This window comes from Ambystoma mexicanum, chromosome 1q (assembly GCF_040938575.1).
Source record: "Ambystoma mexicanum isolate Mex_15411 chromosome 1q, UKY_AmexF1_1, whole genome shotgun sequence".
NCBI lineage: Eukaryota > Metazoa > Chordata > Amphibia > Caudata > Ambystomatidae > Ambystoma > Ambystoma mexicanum.
The window spans coordinates 1104670671-1104688498 of record NC_090922.1 but is presented as its reverse complement, the minus strand read 5'-3'; positions in this window follow the sequence as shown (position 1 = coordinate 1104688498).

Here is a 17828-nt window from a genome sequence, read left to right as displayed (position 1 = left end):
CTCGAGTTTGAAGTCAAAAGCATTCTGGACTCCAAGATCTCCAAATCTAAACTATTCTACCTAATTGACTGGAAAGGCTACGGCCCCCAAGAGAGATCCTGGGAACCTGCTGAATATGTCCACGCTCCTCGCCTAATCAAAAGATTTCACCGAACATTTCCTGACAAGCCAAAACCCCCGGAGAAGCCCGGTTTGGGAGGGGCCTTGAGGGGGGGTACTGTCATGATCTCTGCTTCCAAAAGGTCAGGGTTTTCCCAACTCCCTTGGAAGCAGATCCATAACCCAGGTTCCGAGTGCCAACCAGTCCCAATTGGGACCCTTTGGACCCAGTCCTGGCGCCAGTGGCACCAGGCTCATAAATATGCCCAGTCCCAGCGCTGGAAGCGCCGGGCTCATAAAGCTTGGGTGGACTTACCTGCAGCAGACCATGCTGCTTACTTGCCTGCCAGTTGAGCCTCTGATCCTCTTCTGTTTGGAACTACTTTTCCTGTTGCGTGGGGCTGGAGCCACTCCCTAGATTCAGAACACTGGAACTCTTCTGGAAGGCAGGAACTCTTTTTTTACCAGGAACTCTTTTCTTACTTAGGCGTGGCTGTGGAAGGAGACACCTAAGCACTACAGGAGGCTATTTAAACCACACCCAGTGGATGAATCTTGCTTTGCGTTATTCTGCACCCTCTGCAGCAGAACGCTCATCGTGTCTTCTGCATCCGGTCCTGGGCCTAAGGAAAAAGGCTTACCATCCTGAATCCAGTCTTCAGCAACACCTATAAAGACAAGAAAGAACAGGTTAGCATTCCGGCATCTGAAAGGCAAAGGCTTACCTACTCTTCGTGCGCTCCAGAGGTCTTCACACTGCATTCCGGCATCTGAAAGACAAAAGCTTACCAACTCTTCGCACCCTCCGGAGGCCGTCGGCGCTGCATCTCGCATCTGAAAGACAAAACAAGGTGCGTTTAAAGACATTGGGGAACTTTAATACTCACGTGCCATTACTCCTTTCCACATCTAATCCAGTGGGTATTCCGGCACCCTGCAGCCGCTCCGAACTTGTACCTGCAAAATAAAAAGACAGTTAGAGCGCTTTGTGAAGCTGGCAACAAGTGCTTACTTACGTGCTTCCAGGCGCTTCTATTCATCACACGGGCTCCATCTTCAACTCACTTCAGCCCGTCATCCGCCATCGCCGGAACCCTGCAAAACAAGAGACATCATTATTAAAGACTTGAAAGACATTTGAGTTACTCGAAACTTACCGTTCGTGCAGTAAACGACGGACAGCAGTCCTCTGAAGTCAAGAGGCCTGCGCTACCTATCCAGTGAAGAAACTGGCTACAGCACCCTGCCCCGAGGCAGATGGAGAGCTCGGCATTCACTTACCTAAGGTGAGAGCGTTAACCTGTGGGGGTCTACAGGAGAGGAGAAGAGGAAAGAGATAGGGACACCCCAATAACCCCAGTTCATTAACCCCGTATTTTCTATCTGCAGACATCTTACTCTGCACGTCAGGCATACAGGGCACAGAGGTCCAGCCCAAAGAGCCAATCGGGTGCTGCACATCACCTTTGAAGATACGGTAGTCGCCCAGTCAAGACCGGCGCCTCTGCGAGAATCAGGTGAGCGTTACATCCTCGGAGAGCTTGTGTATGAGTGGTGGAAAGTTGCATTCGTACAATTTACCTAGTTCCCTCGGTAATCTCAACCCTGAGTACCGTATGCTATCTCCTTCACCGGTATCCCCAGGTCAGACCATCTCCTAAGCTGTTCTTCCGTGCCTTCTCCCAGATGTAGGATGGTTGACTTGGCAATATTTAACTTGAAGCCGGACACTATCCCATATTCCCTTATGACTTCGAGCACCCTCTGTACTGACTCTTCTGTATCCGATAAGTACAGGAGAATATCGTCAGCGTACATGATTACTTTGTGTTTCTGCTCCCCCACCTCAATCCCCTTTATCAGGTTGTCCTTCCTTATCCTTTCACGCAAGGGCTACATTGCCATGGCAAACAGTAGGGGTGAGAGGGGACACCCTTGTCTAGTCCCTCTTTTCAGATAGAACTCCCTTGATCTAGTCCCGTTGACCACCACTCTGGCTGTTGGCTCTGAGTAAATTGCCCTAATCACCCTACACATTCTGTCCCCTACTCCTATTTTGCGCAATATTACAAAGTGGAAGCCCCACTCCACCCTATCAAAGGCCTTATCAGCGTCTAAGCTTAACAGCGCTTGCTCCCCTGGCTATCCCCCCATATGTTCCATTAGGTCCATGTCTTCGTAATTGCGTCTGGGCCTTGTCTGCCCGCTATGAAGCCCATTTAATCCAGGTTTATTATATAGGGTAGCTTCTCTTCAAACATCGTCGCCAGGATTCTCATAAATATTTTCTCATCTACGTTAGGAGTGAGATTGGGCGGTATGAAGAACAGTGGGTCAGGTCCCTCCCTTCTTTTGGAATGACCGATATCACGGCCCTACTAAATGTTGTGGGGGTTTTCCCAGTATCTAGCTTTGGTTGAATAATATAACCATGTGTTGTGTCAGGACTCCCGTGTGTTTCTTGTAAAACCCTATAGTGTAGCCATCTCCCCCTGGGGCCTTACCATTCGGGAGGCGTGATATCGCATCTTGGACCTCCTTAGCTGTGACTGGGCTGTCTAAATGCTCTATCTGTGGGCCTGTGAAGTTTGTCATGTGTATCCCCCTTAAGTATTCCCCAACTTCCTCCTCTGTGCCTTTTGCTTTGGTAGCGTATAGTGTTTTGTAATATTGGGAAAATCTCTCAACAATCTCTGTCGGTTCATGCTGGCCTCTCTCCCCCTCCCACTCCCCTGGGTCTTCCAGTTTTGCCACCCACCTTGTAGCTCTCTCAGTCCTAAGTCTTGCAGCAAGAAGTGTGTCAGCCTTATTGCCCTTCTCATAGAACTTCTGCTTCAGATATCTTAATTTGCATAAGGTTTCTCCCATGCCCAGCGCCCTCAACTCTGCCCGTTTGGCCATCACTTGCTCTCTTAACTTTTCTACGTCCTCCTTTGCAGCATGCATCCTCTCTTCCCTTTCCACTATTTCTTTACAAAGTCTTTCTTCCACCCTCTTCTGCCTCGCCCCCTCTCTCATCAACAGACCTCTCCAAGTAGCTTTCCCCGCTTCCCAAACCGTTTTTCACATTCACTTCTCTGGTATTGTTAAACACAAAATATTCAGTTATCTCTTTGTCCAGTAGGTCAGAGAAAATGGGATAATTCCAGATTGAGCCGTTACATCGCCACAAGCCCCTAATCCTATGCAGCCCCTGAACATCCAGGGTTGCATTTATCATGTCATGGTCGGACCACCCCACAGGCCTAATGCTGCTATTCTCGGGCCCTGGTCCTTATTTATTAGTAGGTCGTCGATCTTCGTGCATGTTTTATGAGGTGTTAAAAAGAATGTGAATCCCTCCTCCCTCCGGTGCTTTATTCTCCATACATCCAATAGACCTCGCCGGTCCATCGCCAACACTAGGTGACCTCATTTGTCCACCCCCTTATCTATATTCCCCTCCTTTGCCTTCCTATGCCAGGTTTCATTTGCCCAAGAGTTAAGGTCTCCTCCGATGATATACAAATCTGCCTCTCGTTCCTGTATTTTGTCCAGTGCTTCCCCTAAGAATCTCTCTTGTCCCTGCTTCGGAGCGTATACTGCCGCCAATAACAGCTTGGCTCCCTCCAATGTACCCTCGAGTATTAGCAATCTTCCCTCTAATAGGTTTGTGACTTTGCAATTTTGGAACCGACAGCGCTTGTGGAGTATTATGCCCACTCCTCATTTTTTGGCCCCCCCTGATGCCCAGTGAATCTGTTCTATACCTCCTCCTGCTAGTGCCCACTCCTCCCACTGTATCAACCGTGTTTCCTCCAGAAATAGGACATCCAGGGAGGCTTTCTGAAATTCTCTTATAACCAGGGATCTTTTGGTAGGGGAATTCAGCCCTTTCACGTTAAGCGCACCCACCTTCAGACCCTTAGTGGCTTCACCCTTCCCCATCACAAGTGTTTCCCTTTGGACTTATCTCCTTTTGATCTATTGGTGAGGTCACCTCAAGATTTGTGTTCCCTTTCATCGGAGGATTGTGTTCAAAACATCTAATAACCACCCATCTAGAGCCAAATACCTTACACAATTTTCTACTTAGAGTTATAACTAACAAAAAACCCAACTTAGAGTTATGAACATAAATGTGGGAGACGCCCCCTCTCTCACCGGGGTCACTGTAGAGGGATTGGTGATGTCTCCCTCCAGCAGTTCTCCAGTGTTTCCTGAGCATCTGCCCGATCCTCATGGTCTGGGTCGCAGCGGTTCATCCTCCCCACTCGGCCGCCTTACTCTGTCTGCTGCTGAACTTCCGCCCTGTCTGTCTTCTCCTCCTCCTTTGTGGACTCGCGTGGGCCTGATTCGTGCCCCATCTGTAGGTGTGTCCTGAGGGCCATGTAGGCCTAGGCTGAGTTTCCGTATCCGGTGTGAGGTGCCTCAGTACCTGTTCTGCCTCCTCCACCGATGTCAGCCTGTACTCCATTCCTTCAGTCTCACATTCCAGTGAGAAAGGGTAGCCCCATCTGTATCGGGCCCCCTCTCCCGCAGCCATGTTGTGAGTGGCCTGCAGCCTCTTTTCCGCACCAATGTGAGATTTGAGAGTTCTTGATATATGGAAACTTTGGAGCCTTCAAATTCTATCTCTTGTTGTTGCTTTGCCCTATTTAGAACCTCCAGTCTGTCCTTATAGTTTAAGAATCTGGCCACTATTGAGCGTGAGCAATTTCCGTATGATGTTCCTCCCCTGTGCGCCCTCTCAAGCTGTACTTTCTTGCCTCCTTCCGTTTCAAAGAGTTGGTGTATTAGCGCAAGCACTTTTTCTTCAACCTGACATGGGGTCTCCCTGTCCGATTCCTTAAGGCCCAAAATCCTTACGTTGTTACGTCCCTCCCTATTTTCTAGGTCATCAATTTTGACCCTCATCTCCTCTTCTCTGAGATCCAATTCTGTCATCCTCGAGTCCAACCGCATTTCTGCCATATCAGCATTAAGTTGGTTGTGTTCAAATCCCTTAATTTTGCCTTCCACTGCAGTTAATCTGCCCGTCAAGTCCGCCAATGAGGCCTGCATGTCCGGTCTAAGGAACTTTATCTCCGCTAGGATGTGCCCAATGTCCTCTTTGGTGGAGAACTTGGAGAGGTCAATTCCCGTAGCCATTTGCGCTTTTGCATCCTTCTTCTTCCGTTTACCTATGTCCTCTGGGAGATGTCCCCTGTTGCCTCTCGTTGTGGAGACTGTTAAGGCGTTCACTGATCCTTTCTAGTTTAGTGTTGCACAGGTTCTTATTATTCCTCCGTTGTCTCTGATTTCTAATCTCTATCTCCACCTTCTGTAGTCAGCTCCCCGCGGGTCCACTGGGCCAGTTCTATTGTTCACCCTCTGCTGTGTGCACTGAACCGTGATGTGGTCCTGTGGGTTCTAGTTTGCCAGTCTGGGCTCCTCCTGCAGTGGGTCTCTCTATAACTGGGCCCCAAGTGCTGCCTGGTCACCTGCACTGGGCCCATCTCCTCGTCCCATGAATGTTCCAGGGGGCTGTTGTTCCAGTATACCGCCTGATACACCCACCACCGTGGCGCTTGGAGCCTCCCTTGCTTTTTCCCCCCGCTAACCCAGCTGATTTGTGGGCAATGTTTCCCGGTTCTCCTTCCGCTGTGCCACTTGTGTGGCCTCCTTCCACTGGATGGCGGGGTGCTGGGTTGTGTGGCTGGCCTCACCACATTGTCTCCAGCTTCACTGTCCCCCCAGTAGACGTCTTTGCCCTCACAGCAGGTTTCTTCTCTAGGTGCGACAGCAATGATGTAAATCCTCTGTCTCTTTCCAGGCCCCAGGCACCCTGCGCCATTCACTTGCTCAGGGGGGCTACTAGGCGAGGGAGGGCCGCACCCCGCATGGAATTTTTGTCAGGCCCTGGTGGAGTATTTGCATTTGTGCTTGCGTCGAGTTGATACCCTTTGGTTTCACCTTGTTCTCCGGTCCCTGGTTCGCTGTGATTCTTCTGTGTGGGGGTGCGCTGCCTATACTGGCAGATTCAGAGTTCTGGAGGAGGCCATTCGGTCTGCGCTCCCCTCTCTCCCATACTATATGCACCTCCTCCCTGCTCCTGTCGACCCACGCGGCAGCCCTCAATCATTCCAGGCTTCTCGACTCACTGTGCCCCTCTGTCCTTCCACCCGGCCTCTTCCTAGCAGGGGCTTGCGCGATTACTGAGCGTAATATCGTCTGGGGCGCTGGCGTGCCTGGCTTTCTGGGTGGCTCACCATACTGCTCCTCAGCCCGCCCGCCTTCTCCACGGTCACGGGCGTCTCTCTGCAGCTGAGCGGAGCGTACACTGCCTGTCGAGCGGTCTCCATCACCTCAGCTCACCCCTCTCTGGCAGTTGTCACTGTGGGTGCAGCACGGTCTGGCGAGATCCCGCCCAGCCTAGTCCCCGCACTAGGCTCTTTTGGGGAATAGGGGCACTCCGCCGGTATCTTCCGCGGGTGCCTGTCTCATGGGTGCAGTGTGGCACCGTAGGGGAGGGGCCCGCACCGGCAGTCACCTTGCCCAGCCGGGGATCCCGCTGTCTCTCCTTTACTTCATCGGGGGGTGTTGCTTCCCCCGATTCGTTCACTGCAGAAACGTGCAGTGACTGCTGCCCTACGGTCTCCGTCGGCGGTCGCACTGCTCTTTCCTCCCCTTCCTCTTTGACCTCCAGCACTGTAATCAAGCACGGTGGGGCACAAGACACTGTGCTTTTCCCCCGCCGCCTTTGCTTGCACTTTGCTCTTGGTGCAAATCTCATCACAATATTGCTGGAGGGAGCGGGAGCTGCGTACTCAAGCAGCCATCTTGTCCCCATACAACCTTTGAATATACTAATATGGCATTTGTTGAGAAAACTTCACAAAGTGGCATCGAAATCAATTGACATAAATTGGGGACCCCTTAAATTGGAGAAACATGAGTGGGCGCTGAATCCATGAAGATCCTGTTTGGTGCTGGTTAATTAGCACAAAAGACTCTAAGGGGGCCGTGGAAGGCACCTAGTATAACGGGACCGAACCGCGTGCTGACCCGATCTTGCAGGCGGCAGTTGTCGGGCACATAGCAACCGGCGGACAGGAGGAGTGACTCTGCCCTGAGAGGATGGCAGACTTCCCTGGGCGAGCTACGACTAAAGCCTGCGGTGAGGTGCAGCCTGTCAGAGGGAGGAGCAGCTAAATCTGTATATGGTGGATTCTAACACAGTTACATATGGAAAGAAAAGCCTTCGGATTGAAGGTATTGTTTCGAGTTTGTTGACTCTCTCTGATTGAGATTTGCGCCTTATGTACATCAGGGCCCTAGATGTGATATTTGTTTTATTTTTTATATCAGATTGGCTTTGGGGAACTATTACAACAGATCATCTCCAGAGACCACTGGGTCCAAAACCTTATGGCGAACCATTTGGGGTTTGCAGGTAGGATCCAGATTGCGGTTGGGCTGAATCATGGTGGGGTTTGGGTGTTAGATTGTAGGTGGAGCTATTTCACTAATGCTAGTGTAAAACAATAAGGACATTATGCTTTAATAAGATATTTTCTCTATTTCTCTATCATTGACCCTAAAATGACTAAAGGGTTTTGATGGACTAGAAAAACAATAGATATAGGTCTGTTATAGTTTATTGGGCATTTGCATGATTAATATATCCTGCGAGTATGAGGACTGAATGCACAAAAATGGTCCGTACAAATGGCTTAACTTTTGGGTAAGAGGTGGACCACAATAGGTCCCTCCCCTTGTTTTGACCTGAAATATTGCTGGATAAACTGAGTGAGAAGAGACAGGGTTCGTTTTATCAGGATTTTAATTGTATGTTATTTGTTTGTTTTTAGAATCTTTGTTAATGTTCACCTATCCTGATGAAGACACACACAATCTGTCAAGTCGAAACTATTTGTCAACTGGGAAGCCCATTTTCTAAAGCAGATCTATATGTTTGGGCACCGATAGTCGATATTTTGTTTGGAGTGAACTACTGTTAGAAATATATGTGGAAATGAATTGTAACTTTATAGAAATGTTTTAGGAAATATATCAGTTTGAATGAATGAATGAATGAATGCATGCCATTAGGATGTATTTTAATAAGAATTAATTAAAAATGTTCAATGATTTTGATATATTTTTATATTTAAATCAGAATAAAATAAAAATAATGATGTATTACTTATAACTTTCTGCCTTGTTCTCACCAGTTTTTCTTGCTACCCTGGCACCATTCTTTGTTTCATTATATGGTCTTACCTCAAGGTGCTAGTGGTCAATGAGGTTCCCACCTTGGGTTTGTCTATTAGGTGCGAGCTCTGGCAAGATCCTGAATCCATGAAAATTCTGTTTGGTGCTGGTTACTTAGCACAAAAGACTCTACAGGGATCATGGAAGGCACCTAGTATAACGGGACCGAACCGCAGGCTGACCCGATCTTGCAGGCGGCAGTTGTCGGGCACATAGCAACCGGCGGACAGGGGAGTGACTGCCCTGAGAGGATGGCAGACGTCCCTGGGTGAGCTATGACTAAAGCCTGCGGTGGAGTGCAGCCTGTCAGAGGGAGGAGCAGCTAAGTCTGTATATGGTGGATTGTAGGCCCTTTGGGCTGGCCCCCCTGTGTTGCCCGAACGGTCTGCTGCTCGCCAGGTGATCCTTCCTGATCTGATTGCACCACAGTTTAAGGGAAGCATGTGATCCAGTGTCTGCCCGCGCTGGTGGACTGTGGCTTTTGGGCTCCCTAGGGGGTCATCAGAGGAGGTGAGACCCCTGGGCAAGGCATGTGCAGTTCCAAGAATGGGATCAGAAGGGACTGCACTGACAAGATGGCCACAAGCTAACAGAACGGCTGCACACTACTTATTGAGGGCGCATCCTGCAGTGAACATTGAACGGCAGAGGCTGAAGATGGGTTGTACTGTGGTGATGGCCAGCCGGCACTGGAGGCGGGGATCAGTGAAGCGGAGCCTCGGTCTACACACTTGTTTTTTGGGACTATCCTACTGTGGCTGTTCTGCTGTGCCTGATCCTGTCCGCAGTGCGTCGTTGGATGTGGAGTGAAGCTCCATGAGCGACATCAGTTGGGGACTGGCTGCTCATTCTCTAGGGCCCCTTGAGTGCAGCCATCTGATGCAGAAGGCCAGCAGAAGTACCGTTGTGTGGAATATGCCTCTGTGGGCTGAATTGCATGGATTGAATGGCAGCATGTCCTATGGATTACACGCTTTGAGGTACTGAACCACTAATCCATAGGTGCAAACATTTGGAAAGTGGTGGGAGTGCAGTAGAAACCCTGAAAGACAGTGTCGGTTCAAGGACTGGGCCAGGCCTACCACTGTGCTCGACGGGGGCAACCCTGAAGATTGATGCAGGAGATGCCGCTCAGGTGTGGATGGTGACCGCTTAATAACAAATTGAACTGGCGGCAAGACATACTACTTGGCACCTGAGTGGCAGCACAATGAAATATGCAGGGAAGAAGTGTGGCCCAATGCACTCACATACCAATACTCCTGCAAAGAATACTAGGTCTGAAGACCCAGAAAATAATGGCAGTCCAAGTGTGATGGAAGCTGAACCTTGTGAGGATCAACTGATGGCAGTGATGCAGAGCGGCTTCATGTCCGTGAACGTTAAGTTGGATGACATTGTGGGAAATTTTAATTAATTGAAATCCAAATTGGATAAGCAAAGTGACTGCATCACAAAAGCTAACACCAGGATAGGGGAGGTGGAAGATACAGTGGGGCAGCATGAGTGTAAAATTGCTGATTTGAAGGTGGAATTGGCCACGAAAAGAGGCAAATGTGATGACCTCAAGTCACCCTCACGGCATAATAATGTGCATATAGTTGGAGTGCCTGGAAAAGCCTGGAAGGGGCCCATGGAGCCGTTTGTGGAGGAGCTGCTCTGGAACCTATTTGGGGCGACATAATTATCGGTGCAATCTTTGGTCGAGCGCACCCATTGTGTCCTTGCTCCTGTGCCAAAGCCGGGTGCCCCTCTGTGCACTATCCTTTTGAGGCTGCTCAATTATAAAGACAGAGACCACATAGTGAAAATGTCTAGAGAGCAGGGAATACTCCATTACAAGGCCATTAATATCCAGATTTATCTGGATTTTGTGGCTGGAGTCCAGGTACTGAGGCAGTCGTATGGTCCAGGAAAGCACATGCTGCGGGCTAGACATATTCAATATGCCCTTATATTCCCTGTCAAGCTGCGAATACAACACGGACAATGGGCATACTTTTTTGACAGTACAGCTGATGACGTAGCTTATATAGAAGTATCAATTCCGCTGCCACCACGGGACTGCAGGAACAATCGAAGTCCCATCCAAGCGGCGGGGGGTGCGCTGAATGAAGGCGGAGAGTGAACAGGAAATCATTGTTGTTAACGTTTGGACTTTGGTGTATCCGTGGAGAGGCATACAAAGTTGGTGATTAGCTTACGCCGGGGCGCATGGACACCCTATTAAGGGTGTTGCTGTTCGAAATCCAGTGTGAGGGGGAAGAGTTCCTGTGGGCGATCCATGTCTGCACTTACATTTATGAGTGACTAGCGATATCACCCGACATTGCCTGTGTCTGTAGCTGACATGCACGTGGGGGTCTGCAGCCTTGTGTATGCTTTATTGTGTCATAACTTCCTATTTTTGAAAAATCGCAAAATTGGCAATCTCCCGAAATCGCCTACACTGATAGCACAGGGCCAGACCTCGCTCCACCCCTGTGCAGGGCGAATGGGTGGGGCTGGTCAAATTTTCCCAGTACATCCCAGACTGACATGCCGACCTTGTGTCCTAACCTCCTATTTTTGGAACAACCACAGAATCGGCAATCTCCCAAAATTGCTTTTGCTATGTATTGTTGTACAAATCTGTAGAGTGCACAAACAAATAGAATATATATATATATATATATATATATATATATATATATATATATATATATATATATATATATATATATATATATTCTATTACACTAATTACCTGGAACGTACAGGGTTTAACAAGCCAGTAAAAGCCAGGAAGGTATTGGAGTACCTTGAGCTTCAACAGCCAAAGATAGTTCTTCTACAGGAAACAGATGCGTTGGGGCCAGTGCAGAGGGGGGTTGTGCCAAAATGGGGCCAGCAGGGGTTTTATATGTATGGAGGAATAGCTACCCTGAGGCCAGGGAATATACGTACTATCCACGACACATTATCCAGAATAGATCTCTGGTTATCTGTTGAATGGCTGTCGAGAGTACATAAATGCAAGATCCACCGAGAACGAAAGTGGCTGCATCACAAAAGCTGAGACCAGGATAGGGAATGTGGAAGATACAATGGGGCAGCATGAAAGTACAATTGCTGATTTGAAGGCGGAATTGGCCACGAACAGAGGCAAATGTGATGACCTCGAGTCACCCTCATAGCATAATAATGTGCGTATAGTTGGAGTGCCTGGGAAAGCCTGCAAGGGGCCCACAGAGCTGTTTGTGGAGGAGCTACTCTGGAACCTATTTGGGGCGGCATAATTCTCAGTGCACTCTTTGGTTGAGCGCACCCATTATGTCCTTGCTCCTGTGCCAAAGCGGGGGGCCCCTCCGCGCACTATCATCTTCAGGCTGCTCAATTATAAATACAAAGACCATATCTTGAAAATGTCTAGAGAGCAGGGAACACTCTGTTACAAGGCCATTAATATCCAGATTTATCTGGATTTTGTGGCAGGAGTCCAGGTAGTGAGGCAGTCGTATGGCCCAAGGAAGCACATGCTGGGGGCTAGACAGATTCAATATGCCCTTTTATTCCCTTTGAAGCTGCGAGTACAACAGGGACAATGGGCATACTTCTTAGACAGTACAGCTGATGACATAGCTTATATAGAAGCATCAATTCCGCTGCCACCACGGGACTGCAGGAACAATCGAAGTCCCATCCAAGCGGCGGGTGGTGCGCTGAATGAAGGCGGAGAGTGAACAGGAAATCATTGTTGTTAACGTTTGGACTTTGGTGTATCCTTGGAGAGGCATACAAAGTTGGTGATTCGCTTAGGCCGGGGCCCGTGTTCACCCTATTAAGGGTGTTGCTGTTCAAAATCCAGTGTGAGGGGGGAAGAGTTCCTGTGGGATATCCATGTCTGCATTTAGGAGTGACTAGCGATATCAACCGACGTTGCCTGTGTCTGTAGCTGACATGCACGTGGGGGTCTGCTATAGCCTTGTGTATGTTGTATTGTGTTATAACTTCCTATTTTTGAAAAAATCGCAAAATTGGCAATCTCCCGTAATCACCTACACTGATGGCACAGGGCCAGACCTCGCTCCACCCCTGTGCAGGGCGAATGGGTGGGTTTAGTCAAATTTTGCCAGTACATCCCAGACTGGCTTGCCGACCTTGTGTCCTAACCTCCTATTTTTGGAACAGTCACAGAATCGGCAATCTCCCAAAATTGCTTATGTTATTACACTAATTACCTGGAACGTAGAGGGCCTTAACAAGCCAGTAAAAGCCAGGAAGGTATTGGCGTACCTTGAGCATCAACAGACAAAGATAGTTCTTCTACAGGAAACAGATGCATTGGGGCCAGTGCAGAGGGGGTTTGCACCAAAATGGGGCCAGCAGTGGTTTTATAACTATGGAGAAATAGCTACCCTGAGGCCAGGGAATATATGTACTATTCATCTGTCCATGACACAATGTCCAGAATAGATCTCTGGTTATCTGTTAAATGGCTGTCGAGAGTACATAAATGCAAGATCCACCGAGAACGTTGTCTGATCACTCACCGGTGGAGCTGTCCCTGGTTATGGGGGGCTCCCCATGCCCTAGGACCCTGTGGAGGATGACTCCCTCTGTGTTATTGGATGCGTGTGTGGTGTCTTCCCTTCAAGACAAAATCGACAGATTTTCTGCCCGTTAACGTGGGATCAGTGTCTACCTATACAATGGTATGGGAGGCATTCAAGGCATGGATCCGTGGGGAGCTGCTGTCAGTGACTGTTGGGTCGCTGAAAGGGATACGGCGGGAGCCAGATGAGATGGAAACGTAATTCAGGCGACTACAGAAGGAATACAGTGAGTGCAACAATAGGTAGTTACTGGGGGTGATCCAGGGTAATATGCAGAATTTCAGAGAACTGGCAGATGAAGAGGTCCAGTGTATGGCAAAACCTATCCTAGCGCAAAGGTATGGGAAGGCCGTCAGACCCGAGAGATACCATGTGAGGGTGGTGAGGAGCGAGCGGGGAGGGTTGCCCATCATTGGCAGGGGAGGTGCTAATTACTTATGAAGACATTAATGGTGAATTCCTGAAATATTGCACAGCGCTATATGCTAATGCTGACGAATGCACAGATGCAGAGCTAGAACATTATATGAGAGAAATAATGCTCCCAGGCCTACCGGAGGAGGCACGCTTAGCCCTGGATCAGCCAGAGACGTTAGAGGGAGTGGTGGCACCAATTATGTTACTGGCATCTGGGACGAACCCTGGGATCAGATGACCTAGGAATAGAATTGTACAAAGAATTTCGGCGGTCTCTGGCCCCTCGGCTGCTCAAACTGAGGGGGGAATCCTTAGAGTTGCGTTTTCTCCCGCTGTCACTTGCAGGCGTGATTATTACGGTATTATTGAAGCTGATAAACCCATGTATGAGCTAGCCTCTTATAGGCCCTGTGTTTAATTAATGCAGGTGCAAAGGTATTTGCAAAAATAATGGCATCCCGGCTTCTCCCGTACATGTAATTGCTGGTGCACCCTGACCAGTCGGGCTTTATCCCCAAAAGTCCATGGCATTGACTTTGTATGATTTCACAGATAGACCCACAAGCCAGGGCGGTTGCCGCATACCTGAGTACGGAAAAAGCTTTTGATTCTGTGTCGTGGAAATTCTCATTCAGTGTGTTGCAGTGTTTTCAGTTCGGGGGATATTTCAATAGTTGTATACAGCTGCTTTATGCAGGTCCAGTATCTAGGGTTCGTACCAATGGTGTGTTGTCCCGGGCCTTCAAGCTGGGCTGAGGGGCCCAGCAAAGGAGCCCCCTGTCTTTACTTTTGTTTGCACTTGCAATTGAGCCTTTGGCACAGTTGGCAACAATGCGACACAGGCATAGGGGTATCGTAGATCAGGGTCACTCCAAATAATTTCGCTTTATGCTGATGACGCTTTATTGTATATGCGGGGCCCGGAACAAAACTTTGGTCCGTTCATGAAGGAGGTAGTGGAGTTATGGCTGCTATCATTTTTCTCACTGTTTGCTCTTTGGCATATTTAACTGCCAATGCATTGCCAGTGCTATAAATGTGCCCTTTGGTATGTGCTCTTGAGTGCATCACCCATAGCAAAGGGCAAGTATGTTTAAGATCCCAAACCTGCTTCCAGAGTTGCCTGGAAGCAATGATTTTATGCCTAATGTCTCTGAAGTCATTTTGAATCCACCAATGCAAATCAGTGTTATAAGCACTCACAATGTACTCTGAATCTGAGACTACTAGTTTGGGTTTGCCTGATTCTGCTTGGCGTAATGCAAGCAGTAATCCATGCAATTCAGCAGTCTGGGCAGACATGTCTCGCAGGTGCTTTGTTGCAATATCAGTGTGTATAAATACTTCTTCATGTGAGAATTGTCCTACGACTGCTGCGCAGGTGGCAGCGTATTTCGACTGTGTCTCTACCGCTGGTTTCGCAAACCCATCGCAGTAAATTACTTGGAAAAAAATCAAACAATGGCATGTCAGGTCGTGAAGTGTCTGGATCTGGGTCCATTGTCCAAGTCAATCCACTCAGTCTTTGCAATTTTGCCTTATAATGGTTCTTTACATCTGGAGCATGTTGAGATGCTGACCATTGAATCCATCTAGTATGAAAGGCCTTTGCATTGGGCATGCTAGCTTTTGTGGCAGCCTCAAGTTGAGCTAAAGGTGTGTTTATGTGTATGCTTCTCTTTGCTGCTAATGGCCCCTCATTCTGAATAATCATTTGAACTGAAGCCAGAATTTTCTCCTCAGGAGTACATTTTAACTCAGGTGTGCAATATACATGTGACTTATATGTAATTGGTTTAGTCTCCCCTAGATTGCACACTGTGTATGTGAAAGCATTATCTCCCACCACCAGGTTTATCTCTAAGTCTTTGTATCTCTGTCCTGCAAAGCACCAGTTTGAGTCATTAATGAATATACCTGGTGCAGAATGTGAGTGTGTTCTGGCAGCCAGTGAGCTGCTTTGAAATTCGGTTTTATCAAAGCATACAATGGTTTCACTAGCTCAGCAAAATTAGAAACATACGATCTGCCAAAACCCAACAGTCCTAGAATAGCTTATAACTGCCTAAGCGTGGTTTGTGGTCGTATCCTTGCACACGTTTCAAGAAAGTCTGCTAACAAACCATCTGAGAGAGTGAATCCTAGAAAGGTAACCTCACGATGTTGCTATTCTTGATTCTTTTAAGTTAATCAGGTATCCTTTTGCAGCCAATGGGTGAATGACTCTGTCTACTTGTTGCAAGTGTTCACTGTGATTCTCATGGGTGATGTAAATATCATCTACATATTGCCAACAGTTAGGAATGTCTGCGAGCAAGCTCTGTATTCTACTTGAGAATGTGCTAGGTGAATTTTTATAACCCTGCATTATTCTAGTGAATGGACCCATTGCCTAGACCAAGGTTTGTTTTATATTTACAACATTGTATGTTGGATAGACATCCAGAACGGTGTTGGTTCTAGACTGCCTCTGTCTTACAATGTGCATTCAAAATTCAAAAATCCACAATAAAACGGTAAGTACCATCAGGTTTTAAAACATGGAGCACTGGACTATTATGGGGGCTAGCCTGCTTTATGATTACCCCCTGGTCCATTAGCTGGTCTACTATGGTTTGCATGTAGGCAACTGCCTGTGGTTTAACTGGATATTGCCTCTGTGGCAGGGGTGGTTTCAGTACTGGAATCACATGCGTTGGACATTCCCTATCATCCTACATGATTTTTAAACAGGTGCACTGCTGCCAGTGCTGACCATTTTCTTGCGTATTTTTGAATTAGTTCCCTACTTGCTTCGCTTGAAAAAGCAGGCCTTACCACCTCTTCACCCCTGGGCGCTTGTCGCACGTATATTGGTGGCCAATCTTGAAATGCTAACAGTCCTTTATAATGAATGTGTAACTGTGGCCAAAATAGTGCTTCAATGTTTTTGGGGTGATTGCTTCCATCTGAATAGTTACAAAATACACTTGCGCACCCAAGCAAAGTACCCGGAAGTACCCGCTTGGCCGCACTCTCTGCTCCAACCTGCTATCACGGATTTGGACTAAATATACCTGACCAACAGTATAACATCATCTTCACTTGTTGACTGCTGCTGCAATTTACCTTTTTTGGAAGTATTTCATACTAAATCCCTGCTTCTGTTTCCTATTTAGGCACTTTTAAGAGCAAACTAGCTCTTTAACTGCCAGAGCCCCGCCTACTTTCTGTGCCTCTCTACAAAAGACAGCATGCGCGCGTGCACCCACGTGCGTGCACCCACGCACACCCGCACGCGCGCTCCGCACGCGCGCTCCCACGCGGAGTACCCAGAAGTACCCGCTTGGCTGATTTGCAGCGCTTGTCACGGCAGTGCAGCTAGGCGTTTCTTTCCGTAACGGTACTTTCGTGTGTAGAACGGGGCTCCCAGCACTGGTAGCTAACATTCTTAGTTTTAGGAGGTTATTTTGGAAACACCTCCATACAAATAAGGCATTTGCAGTTTGAACTATGCGGAGAGGGTTATTCACTTTGCCGACTGGCATGCCTCCTCCAGCCCTCATTTTCAATAAGGCACAATTGAAATCTCCCGCTGCTAGTGGCTCACAGAAAGACTCAAAACATTCATGCTCAACACCACTGTCACGTTCCATTAAAAAATTTACGCTGTCTGCAAATAAACCAGCTACCAACATGGACATACATTCTTTCTGCAAGGACCCGGACTCAAGCACTGGACGACCTTCTGGTTGTACGGATGAGTCTTTAAGCCACTTGCAAAGCTGAACCACGTGTCCACCCAATCTGTCAGACCTGCAGTGGACCTAACTAACTCCATCAGTGGTCTCTTGCCTCCTGTTACTGCCTCCACTTTGGGCGCTTCCCCAGCTAAGTCTGCCCTGTCGAATGCTGTACCATCTAGTTATAATGCACATATTTCTATTACCAACGGTGTGTTATTGAACAATGCTCTTACTGCTCCAGATCCCACTGTCGATAATACTGTAAAACAGCCAGAGCCCATTGATATGCCTGTGATTGATCTGGAGCTCAACGACTCGTGCTTTTCGGTTCATGACTCATTCAACAATCTCTCTAGGTCACCAGACCTTTTTTCTGATTATAGTCATCCAAATTCCATTTTGGAAGCTTCATACTCAGCCCCACGCCCCCAAACTACGTGAATCATCATCACTGCACTTCCAGTCTCCTAAGCAATCTGAAGCTTCCTTCAAACCGCTTGAAATCACTCTCAATGCCATGAATCTTGCCATACTCTCAATGATCAGACTCTTTGACACCCTGGATGCTAAACTCACACATCAAGCTGCTCAATTGGATCGTATTCTAATCTGGCAAAATAACATCTCTCTCCCTCAAAGCCTTGAAGCACAGGCCCATGTTGATTCACCACGATCAATCACTTCCATGACTTCTGTTTCATGTCAAACCATTACTTGCATGTATGGCACAAATACTCCCAGTGTATCATTGGGACTT